Source organism: Puma concolor, chromosome B1 (assembly GCF_028749965.1).
Source record: "Puma concolor isolate L17-30 chromosome B1, mPumCon1.1.hap2, whole genome shotgun sequence".
Classification (NCBI taxonomy): domain Eukaryota; kingdom Metazoa; phylum Chordata; class Mammalia; order Carnivora; family Felidae; genus Puma; species Puma concolor.
In genome coordinates, this window is record NC_141670.1 from 200358236 (window position 1) to 200369652 (window position 11417).

Below are 11417 nucleotides of genomic sequence, written 5' to 3' on the forward strand. Positions count from 1 at the left end.
GTAAATGTGTTATTGTATGTGGCAAAGGGGAATTAATGTAGCAGATGGAATTGAGGTGGTTCATCAGCTGACCTTCAAATTGGGAGATTATCCTGGATTATCTGGGTGGGCCCCATGTAAGAACAGAGTCATTTAATGTGGAAGAGGGAGACGGGAGAGAGGGTCAGAGGGATGTGACCTGAGAAAACGCGACCCCATGCTGCTGACTCTAAAGATGAAAGAGAGGCCACCAGCCAATGAACAGAGTTGGCCTCTAGGAGCTGACAAGACAAGGACACAGATTCTCCCATAAAACCTCCAGAAGGGAACACAGCCCTGCCCTCGCCTGAATTTCAGCCCAGTGAAACCCATTCTGGACTTCCAACCTCCAGAACTATTAATTTTTTTTTTTTTAAATGTGTTTAAGCCACTGAGTTTCTGGCAATTTGTTATAGCTGCAAATAAAAATGTGATACGGTGTCTAGGTGTAACCAGCCATTTTCCAAGGCCATACCCACTGAGGAAGGACAAATGGGTCCTAACATGGAAGTGTGTGTTGGGTTCAATTCTTTCTCTACACTTACAACAGAAGGAGGCTCAGCCTCCGGACCCCATTCCCTCCACCCTATTATTATTGGTGGTTCTTTGCTTTATGAAGGTGCTTCCTTTGCACCTGCTTCCCACACTGGAGCCAAAGCATCCTGTTCTCTCTACACTTAGATGCCACACTGACCACCTTGGTCTCATTGAGACATCAGAGCCCTTGATGCACCAAGGAGAATGTTCCGTCGAGTCTTCCATTCACTAGACTTTAACCCCTCTTCCCGAAGCCTCTCCTCCAGCCCCCCACGGACTCATATTGAAGAATAAATCTGCGTGGCAAATACCATCTGACTGAGGATGCCCTCAATTTCTGACCCCAGAAGCGTTTCCATTGATCAAGTATATAATACCTGGCACCCGTGTCCTTCCAGATAAGTTTATAGGGAGTTCCCTTCATTCTTCATGGGACTACGGAGTCTCAAATCCGGATGGATACATTTAGAGATGAATTTAAGACAGGTAAGAAAACCAGCAGGGACTAGGTCTGTTTTTGTTCATACACACTGCAAACCAACTGTGTGCCAAATAGTTTACCTGGCACTATGCAATCATGTCATTTACGTTTTCCAGTTCAGGCTCTGAGCTTCAGAGAGTTAACTCTTCCCCAACCCCACAGCCAGGAAGTAGAGTGTCTGGAATGTCAGGAACAGGGAGCCTAGACTCCATGTGTACCAAGGCTCTGACTGCCTCTCAGCTGCCCTGAGCAGATATGTCCTCTCTGGAGTTGGGAGTGGCTGTGCTGTCCTGGCGGATCCTCCCTGCCCAACCTGGGAGATAAACACAGATCTCCTCCAGAATATGACTGATCAGGTGAGGGAGGGAACAGACCCAAAGGCAGCACCGTCCCCAGGGGTTCAGGGTAGGCAGCTGACATCAGCCAGCAAGAAGAAAAAAAAATCCATTTGTAAAACAGCAGAAGAAAAATTAAACGTGCAGTTCCATCATTTTATATAAAAACTCAAGAATGAAAATAAACATGGTTCCAAGTTATTTTATTCTGAATTTATTTTTAATGCCAATGACAACAAAATAGCTCTTTTATGAGTCATTTTACAAAACAGAACACATGATTTCCTGAAATGGCATTTTACAGAAGCTTAAAGGAAACCACTGTGTGAAATGAGACAGAGTGCAGCTAACTCTGTTCACTTGGGGATCTTCCCCCACCCCACTCCCTCAAAGGCCCTCCCCTCTTTTCTCTAGCTACCTCCCCCCCTTCTTCTTGCAACTCTCACTCTAGCTGTCATTTCCTTACGGAATTTTTCTCTGGTCTGAATACCCTCTCATTTAAATAAGATCCCCCCAGTTACCTACTCTCAAAGGACATTGTACCATTTCTTCATTGCACTTCCTGAAATTGTGATCATTATTCCGTATGTGTTTATGTGCCAGGCTCTTGGACACGTGGATGTGCAGACCCAGACAACCCTGCTATCTTGGAGCTTACAGTCTCCTTGGAGGAGCTGTATAGTTTCATTGTCTCTCTCCATCAATTACACTAAGAAGTTCAGAATTGCAGAAAACAAATGGACTTCAGGCAAGAACCATGAGAGCACATAGCAGGGAGCACAGGCTACACATGTTTTGACATTAAACATACACATAAACATCTGTGTCTCCTGTAAGACATTGTCTGTTTTGTTTGGCACACATCAGACACTCATTAAATGCTTATTGAGACACCTCATGAAATGGAAAGTAGCCACTTAAGACATGTGGGCTAGTGGCTTAGTTGACGCCTGTGGCTCCTGGTTCCAAATTGAATGCAGCAGGTCTAAAAGATAAACATTGAGACTATTACCATTAACAATCCCACAAGGCACATGCCAACTTTCATCTCTGAGATGGATTCCAGACCTAATAAAACACTTGCCATCTTTCACTTAATCGTGCTGCTGCCTGCGTTCCGCCCTGTGGACACCACCTTCTTGAAGAAATGAGCCTGGCGTGACACGAGCTTTCGTTGATGTTCTGCTTAGTCTTTGGATGGCCCTTCTTGTACTCTTCTTCAGCCTATTTCTAAGATGCTGGTCCTCCTCAGGCATCTCTATTTCCTGCCCAAAGCCCTATGTGTATCAAGCAAGAAGAAAGACCTCAAGCTGCTAAGTGGGAGTTCCTTCACCTGTTTTGCTTAATAAGCACTTGCACAGCAGACTATGTGCAGTAATGACTACATTCCAGGCACTATTCTAGATGTTTTATTAAATAATAATTCAATTAGGGTTGATACCTTCCACAACTCAAGAGTAAAGGCATGGCTGGAAACAGAATTCCAGACTCAGATCCAAGAAATGGTGGTGGGAGTGGATAACATTGAGGACGTTGGCTGCCCCCAGAAGCTCCTACAGCACCTCTTTCCTTGAGAAATAGCCAGCTTCCCATACACTAAACACTGCTGTGAGAAGCCCCCGGTCACTTCTACCCACAGTGTTACCTGTCAGCCCCTCTCTCCAGGTGCTGATCCCCACCCTATTAATCCATAACGTGCAGGCAGCATCCCAAGCATACATCCCAAGTACCTCGAGCCTTCAACATCCAAAACAGGGCTACCTTCCTCCTCCCCGCGCCATCTCATAAGTTCCTGTAGACACATCCAACCTGGCCACAGTCCTCGGCACCTTTCTCTTCACCTGTCCAGCCTATCAATTAAAAGCCTTCCGGTTCATCTTTCTCTCCCTCCATACGTAGACAATTGTGAGAGGCTCCCCTCTGGTAGCTTTGCTTTGGGTCCCCTCTCCCTTCTCGAAATATATGCTTTCCTATACACTCCTAGATACTCCAGATACTCCAGATACTCTACTAGACGTTCTAGATACTCTCCTTCACACTTCCCCCAGATGACCTCACAGAAAATGGGTATCAGGTCATGACGTGTCCATACCTAAGATGCTTCAACAGCTTCCTTGTGTCTCCAGAACAAAACAGGGAAGTCTTCACCTGGAAGGGGCAAGATGAATATGCTCATATGTCTAGCCTTACCTTTGGCATATGCGTCTTCATACCCGCGTGCCACAGGCATCCCAAGCTGCAGGCCTTCATCTCGGCCTCATCTTCCCAGTCTCCTATGCCTCTGAATAGGCAATTCTGTCTGCATCGAATGTGTTTCCCACCTCCTCCGACTGGTTCACAGCTCCTCCTGCCCCTGACCACAGGCTGAGACAGTATAAGATAGCAGCTAAGTGGATGAGCCAATCTACCTGGATTCAACTCTCAGCTCACACACCTCTATGCTCCCTCACCTTTTCCATGCCTCAGTGTGCCCATCTATAAAATGAAGACTATAGTAATCTACTAGAGATAGGCTAACTCGCAGAGTTATTGTGAGGACCAAAAGAGCTAATATAGGCAAAGCCCTAATTATGGTGGCCCATGGCAAGCAAGGTGTGAGCTTTTATTATGATCAACTCCTGCATATTACCAGCTTCACCCCAACACCCCTTGTGCGTATCTCTTGTTTGTTCATTCGCCAAACAATTTGTTTGTTTTTGGTCTTTCACCTCACTGTAAGTTCCTTGAGAGGCAGGGATGGGTTTTGATTCATCCTGCCGACATCTAGCATAGAACATGGCAAGGGCAAGCAGCCTTTGGAAATTTACAGTACTAACAAGTAATGACAGTTTTGTTTTTGTTTTTTTTTTAAGTAATGACAGTTTTTATCTGTGCCCTTGCACACCCAACCTGGTACAGAGGGGCCAGGACACGTCATTTAACGTAGGACATTCAACAGCACTGGCAAAGAAAAGGCAAGTCTTAAGGAGAGGATTGAAGTTTATGTCTACCGACAATAGATGCCACTGAGCCTGAAACAGACAATGTCTGCTTGCAAAATCTGTAGCGTGATTTTAAGCATTTCCTGGTCAAAGTATTGGCAAAAAGGTAAAACAAATATATCTTATTCATGTCCAGAAAAGTTGGATGGTGATAGCCCCGTGGCATCTTCATGTTACAAATGGAAGAATTAATCGAGGGCTTAGAGAAATGTGAACTAGGAAAAGGGGAGAGCTGCTAAGACCTCTTACATGTGCGAAAGATGATCACCATTTTCCACCAGGTTGAAATCATCTCAATCTGCTGAAGCGTTTTAGGCAGTAAAACAGTTGAATGATACGATTTCTAAATGCAAAGCTTCTGTGTAATTATAGATACGCCATGCATACATTCTGCCATGACACTTGCATATTCCTGTTTGCATTGCTTACACAAAACCATGTTTCTTTTACTTTATGAAAGACAGAGATTTTTGAGGTAACTGTCCTCAACCCACGCTTGTTGTCTCACCAGCTCCAGTAAGAGTCTAAATTCCTTTTTTCACCCCTGGATATGGAGCAATATACATGACTTGGAGTCAGGAGGTCTGAGCTCCAGCATGGTCACGGCATTCAAGCTGCATGATTAACAGGTCTCTTCACTTCGCTGAGTCTCGAGGTTTCTTATCTGTAAAATTAAAAATAGCACCTACATCACAAGTCAGGTTCTGAGGTTTGAATGAGATAAAAAGTGTTAAATTTTGGGAGACTGTGAAGCACTGTGGATGTATAATAGGAACCCACCTATGTGTCTCAGGCAAAATAATGGATAATTCCAGGGTCTCTGTAAAATCACCATGAACATTTCTTTGGCTTTGGAGTTGGACAGGCTTGGATTCCTTTCCAGATTTCCTAGATATCTTTAACCACAGTGAGTTCTGTTTCCTGTAGAATGACCTGCAGTGCCCTGTAGCATAATCATATCAATCGCAAAGTTTTTACTGAGCATTTATGATGTTGGATGTGTTACATCGACTATCTCAGTTAATTGTTATTGCAATTCTCACCTTCTTTACCCACAAAGGCAACACCTTCATCTCCACCTCAGTCCTTTGTCAAATCTGTTGCTTCTCTAATTCCTATCGAAATGCAAATATTTTATACATAAATGCATTAGTCAGGGTTCTCCATAGATAGATAGATAGATGATAAGAAATTGGTTTGTGTGGTTACAGAGGCTAAGAAAACTCTCAAGAGACAGACCCAGAGGAGTCAAGGTGGAGTTCAAGACTGAATCTAAAGGCCTGAAGACCCGGAGAGCATATGGCTTAAGTTCCAGTTTGAAAGTTGGCAGGCTTGAGACGAAAGCACAGCCAATGTTTCAGTCCGTGTCCAAAGGCTGGAAAAGACCAATGTCCCAGATCAAACAGTCAAGCCAAAAGAGTTCCCCCTCACTCAGCCTTTCTGTTCTATTCAATTCTTCAAATGATTAGATGAGGCCTACCCACTTTGGGAAGAACAGTCTGCTTTAGTCAGTCTACTGATTTCCACATTAATCTCATACAGAAACACCCTCATAGATACACCCAGAATAATGTTTGGTCAAATATCTGGGCACTTCATGCCCCATTCAAATTGACATATAAAATTAACTATCTCATCACAACTTATGTTGAATAATGCTCCCTGACCTTTCCTTGCAGATTTTAGTTAGAAGGTGGAAATATCTGAGAAATATGAGGATTTGAGAAGGTGCTCCATCAAGGGACAGGTGGGTCTAAGTGTGGGAGGAAAAAGCAGGGAATACCAAGTACAAAATTAGCTTAACAGATTTTCAGAAATATAATCAAACCTGTCATATATATTGTCATGCTTTATTTTTCCATTAGTAATCTATTCATATATTTATGTATTCACTTTTCAACTAACATTTACTGAGGGCATAATATAGTCTAGGTATTATACAGGTACAAGTGCCCAAACAATCAACTAAAGTATGAAGCTTTCCCTCAAAGCACCTCTGGAAGCTGAACCCATGTTTTCAAATTTCTTCAGAATGATATGTTCATGAAACTCTGGACCTGTTGGTTTAGAATTTGCCTTAAATCTTATGTAGTTCACCCACCACCAGGAGTGACACCCCCATCTTCACCATGGAATTACAACTTCTAGTCCTATCTGCACAGTCTGGGGTCTCACAACCCACCAACCAAGTCAATTTTCCTTTCTTTTTCTGCTCTGCTAAAGGTATTATTCTGAGTGGGGGGGAAAAAATGCCTATTTCAGCTTTTATCCCCACAATCCTATTGATATCACACAAATCAACACAAAACCATCAATAATTCCATAGATGCATATACTGTTGCTGGCTTCTTGTCCCAGTTTAATCACCATGATGATGAGCTGACGATGACAACTTAATGACAATTTCTTAAATTCCTATCCTGTGCTATGCCCTTTTATAATTAGCCTCATGTTATTCTCACAACCCACAAAGGCTAAAACAAAGTGTCCAGTGTCCAAATAAGTGGACCAAAACTTGGGCACAATGAATAGTTTGCTTAATGTTCCCGAGATAGTGAAGAGCCAAGTTGGGTTTGGAAGCCATTTATGTATGACATCCTAGTCCATTCTTCACCTGCCACAGTAGGTAGTTTTGATGAAAAGGAAGCTAGAAAAGAGAAAATTGAAAGCAAATGTACCCTGTACATACCCAGTTGCCTTGCTTGCTACGTGAAGAATGTGTTCAAGTATGAGAAGCCACGCTTGTTGGACCCTTGAACTTTGAGGGTGAATTATTTGGGAGAAGTAGGTAATAATTATTTTCTCCCTCACAAGTTCATTCATGGCTGAAATTTTGTTTTCACGACCCTAACACTTGCAAAGACTATCAGTAGTTTCTTTTGCTCACAAAGAGAAATTTCCTGGCCACTCCCACACTAACTCTGTAGGGACTTTCTTAATTCAGTTGTGCAGACCTTTAGAAGATTGTCTTAGTTTTGCCCAAACCTCCACCTCCCCAGATTTTAGATGTTAAATAAATCATACTAAGACACAGCAATTCCTCATGGGTAACTTTGGGATGGAATCAGGCACAAGGCCAATCCAATGTCACTGAGATTACTGCCCTGAACCTATGTGGTAGCCTCTGGTGACTTCAGGTATATACCTGACCTTTCTTGAATGGGCTTTAAGATTTCTTTTGCAGTCATGTGTGTCTGGAATTGTTCACCTGTGGCAGGAAATGTATCATAGTTTGGAAGATGAGCGGTGGGTTTGCCAGCCATAGCTGTACATTTCTTAGTTGTTCCAAACAAATAAGATGTTGAGGGCACATACCCCATCCTTCTTCCTCATTTTACCCTAGACTGGAACACTGGAACATCACAATTCTGAGACTGTCATGTGCATGAGAATCACCAGCGGAACCTTTTTGGAATGCACAGCACTAGATCTAAAACCCAGAGATTTTAATCATAGGTCTGGAATGGGTCCCTGGAATCTGTATTTTTAACAAGTGTCCCAGGTGATTCAGAGAAAATCCTATAAAACCAACCACAGGAGAAACTTGTCTTAACCTGGCTCCCCCAGAAAAACAGAGTTTAAAGCATTACTAGAAAATTTGATCTTAGGGAAACTGGGAGGAAGGCAAATGGGAACGTGAGGTTAGGAAGGAGACCCAATGTGATATGATGGCACTGAGCTGGCTTAGCATTTTGTACCATGCCCAAGTAAGTGTTCCATCCCACTATCACACAGTGCTATCTTCCTAAGGTCCTCAAAAACTATTGAGCCTTTGACAGTCCTCTGGAGGGGCATGAAAGGGAAAAGCTTATCTGCCAGCTTATATTTCCCAATATTCCCAATGGTATTTAACTCTCTTGTGCTTCCATTTGGGTTCTGCATAGGCTCAAGTGAGTACTGCAGTACCACATGCTTCAGAGGCAAGTGAGGTACTCAGAATTGGAGGTGAGAGGCTCAAGGGGTGAATATCAGGTTACGTGCTGGCAGACCATGAAGTAGATATAGAGTAAGTGCAGTAGAGGTGGCCGATGAAGCCCAGGTAGAATGTGACTGTAGCCAGAGTTGGGTCCTGACAGATGGCCTAAAGGACCTGTGGCGGCACATAAAAACCATCCAATACAGAGACCAGGGTCAACTTCCACCTTACTCCACCTACCTGGAGGACAAAGTCAATGGACCAGGACAAAATGGAGTCCTCAAAGATAACTAAGAGAACTGAGCTCCGTATGAGCTATTAAATGAAATGCTGAGCTGAAAACTCCCCTCTTCTCTCCTCACCACACTCATCTCCACTTTGGACAAGATGGACTGGAGAACCACATGCCTGGAAAGTGGCCCTGGACCAGGCTTGGAGGAAGAAGGAAAAGAGCCTTGAGAATGTGACTTGGGGAGAGGGCTTTGTTGCCCCCTTTTATCTCCTACCTCTGTCACAATAAAATCCAGAAGGCCCCACAGAGCTGGTATGAGTACAAAGAGAGGTAGGCAGGGAACAGGACGTGTAGTAAAGCAGAGCAAGGAACGGTTTTGGGTTGGTCAGGTATGAGTTGGGTCAAGCCTGGACCCATCTGCTTTCTGGTTTTGTAATACTGAAACTCTCAGAGATTCAATATCCTTCTTTTTAAAATGGGGGTGATGGGGAGCCTGGGTGGCTCAGTCAGTTGAGTGTGACTTGGGCTCAGGTCGTGGTCTCACAGTTTGTGAGTTCGAGCCCCACGTCGGGCTTGATGCTGTCGGCACAGAGCCCACTTCAGATCCTTTGTGCCCCTCTGTCTGCCCCTCCCCTGTTTGTGCTCTCTGTCTCTCTCTCTCTCAAAAATAAATAAATATTTAAAAAATTTTAAATAATAACAATAAAAAAATAAAACAGGGGTGATGCCCACCTTGAGAAACAGTGCAAGTGCTTACCCAATTCAACATGAGCATAGTACCTGGGACTATACAGGTATCCAAACAGTGTGAGTGAATTTATTCCTTACCTTCTTCTCCAAGGTGCAGACCAGCAGTGTGAATGTAGGCTGAAGGCTCGCACTCGGTCCCACCTACTTGGATAAAAATCCAATGGACTTTGGCAATCTCGCACGGTCAGCAAAAGAAGGTTTATTGCACTGTGTTTATGCTGTCGGTGCTTGTGCTCCTCGAAAGGCTGATGTAGCAATTGTAGGGTCCTGGAAGATGACTCCGGGATGGTTTCCCCACATCCCCTGTAACCAAGAGCAAAGGCTGAAGGAGCTGGTACAGCATGTCATGAAGACCGGGCAGTCTTTCTGTTGGAAGGCCTAGAAGAGTTGAATACATTATCTCAAAGGCTAACTAAAGAGAAATTATAGCTGCTGGTCATAAGATCGAGGACCACCAGCATTTAAAGCCATGGTTTCTCTCTCTCTACAACACATGAAAATGGCCTATCATATTTGTATTCCTGAAAAACCTCAGATCATTTCTTTATTTACTTATTTATTATATAATTTGTTGTCAAATTGGTTTCCATACAACACCCAGTGCTCATCCCAACAGGTGCCCTCCTCCATGCCCATCACCCACTTTCTTCTCTCCCCCACCCCCCATCCACCCTCAGTTTGTTCTCAGTATTTAAGAGTCTCTTATGGTTTGCCTCCTTCCCTCTCTATAACATTTTCCCCCCTTCCCCTCCCCCTCGTCTTCTGTTAAGTTTCTCAGGATCCACATATGAGTGAAAACATATGGTAGCTGTCTTTCTCTGCCTGACTTATGTCACTTACCATAATACTCTCCAGTTCCATCAGATCATTTATTTAGAATCACATTATGGGGGCACCTGAGTGGCTCAGTCAATTAAGCGTTCAACTTCGGCTCAGGTCATGATCTCACGGTTCATGAGTTTGAGCCCTGCGTCGGGCTCTGTACTAACAGCTCAGAACCTGAAGCCTGCTTCGGATTCTCTGTCTCCCTCGCTCTCTCCCTCTGCCTCTCCCTCACACATGCTCTGCCTCTTTCAAAAGTAAATAAACATTAAAAAGAAAGAAAGAAAGAAAATCATATTATGAAAACTTTGTTTCAACGAGGATAAAAAGGGGTTTGGAACTAGGTCTTACAGTAGGAAAATTGTTTTTCTATAGAAATTTCCAAAATAATGGTGTTTCAAAGTTATAAATGTTAAGTCTCTGTGTTAGTTTCTGAGGGCTGCTGTAACATGTGCCAAAAACTAGGTGGCTTAAAACCACAGAAACGTCTTCTCTTACGGTTCTGGAGGCCAGCTGTCCTCCATCAATGTGTCAGCAGGACTGTGCGCCCTCAAAGAAAAACAAAAACAAAAAAGAGGTTAGAGAGGGAGGGAGCCAAAACATAAAAGACTCTTAAAAACTGAGAACAAACTGAGGGTGGATGGGGGGTGGGGGAGAGGGGAAAGTGGGTGATGGGTATGGAGGAGGGCACCTGTTGGGATGAGCACTGGGTGTTGCATGGAAACCAATTTGACAATAAATTTCATATTAAAAAAAAAAACCTATAGCACAGGATCCTTCCTTGCTTCTGCCAACTTCTACCAGCCCAGGGATTCCTTGGCTCGTGGTCGCATCAGTTGGATCTCTGCTCTCATCTTCACGTGGCCATCTTCTCCCCGTGCATGGCTGTGTCTTCACAGGGTATTCTCTTTTCTGTGTGTCTCTCCTCTTGTTACAAGAACCCCCTTCACCTTGGCTTGGGCCACCCAAACCACCTCATCTTAAATTGGTTACATCTGCAAAGACCCCATTTCTTAAAAAAACTTGCATCCTGATGTGCTTGGGTTATAATTTCAACACATCTCTAGGGGGACACAGTTCGACCCAAAACAGGCCCTAAAATCAAAACATCGCTGAACGATTTCACTCTTTAATCACACCTCACTTTTACTCCTGAGCCTTGTCTCCCATCAACACCATCAGAATCACCATCACATTGCTTCTTACACATTCTCCTCCCTGTCACACCTGTTGCTATGAGAGACCAGGCTCAAAAAGAACCAAATAGAGTGGCCGTCTCACAAACTGTTCCAACAGCTTCCCTGACGCCCCAGAATGGGTTCTACTTCCCAGTTGAAATTCTATT

The 11417-nt window shown here is 43.8% G+C and overlaps 1 long non-coding RNA gene across 2 annotated transcripts; it reads right to left on the reverse strand.

The window, feature by feature from the left end:
* Window positions 1-1802: 1802 nt before the first annotated feature.
* LOC147582113 (uncharacterized) lies at window positions 1803-6392 on the reverse strand. 2 transcript variants are annotated; one of them, XR_015250593.1, is made up of 4 exons: window positions 5396-6392; window positions 5133-5295; window positions 4861-5016; window positions 1803-3735 (listed from the first exon to the last, which is right to left on the reverse strand). It is a non-coding gene; the product is annotated as an uncharacterized LOC147582113 (long non-coding RNA). The 2 variants fall into 2 exon arrangements; XR_015250592.1 differs by having other exon boundaries at window positions 1803-5016.
* Window positions 6393-11417: the final 5025 nt, after the last annotated feature.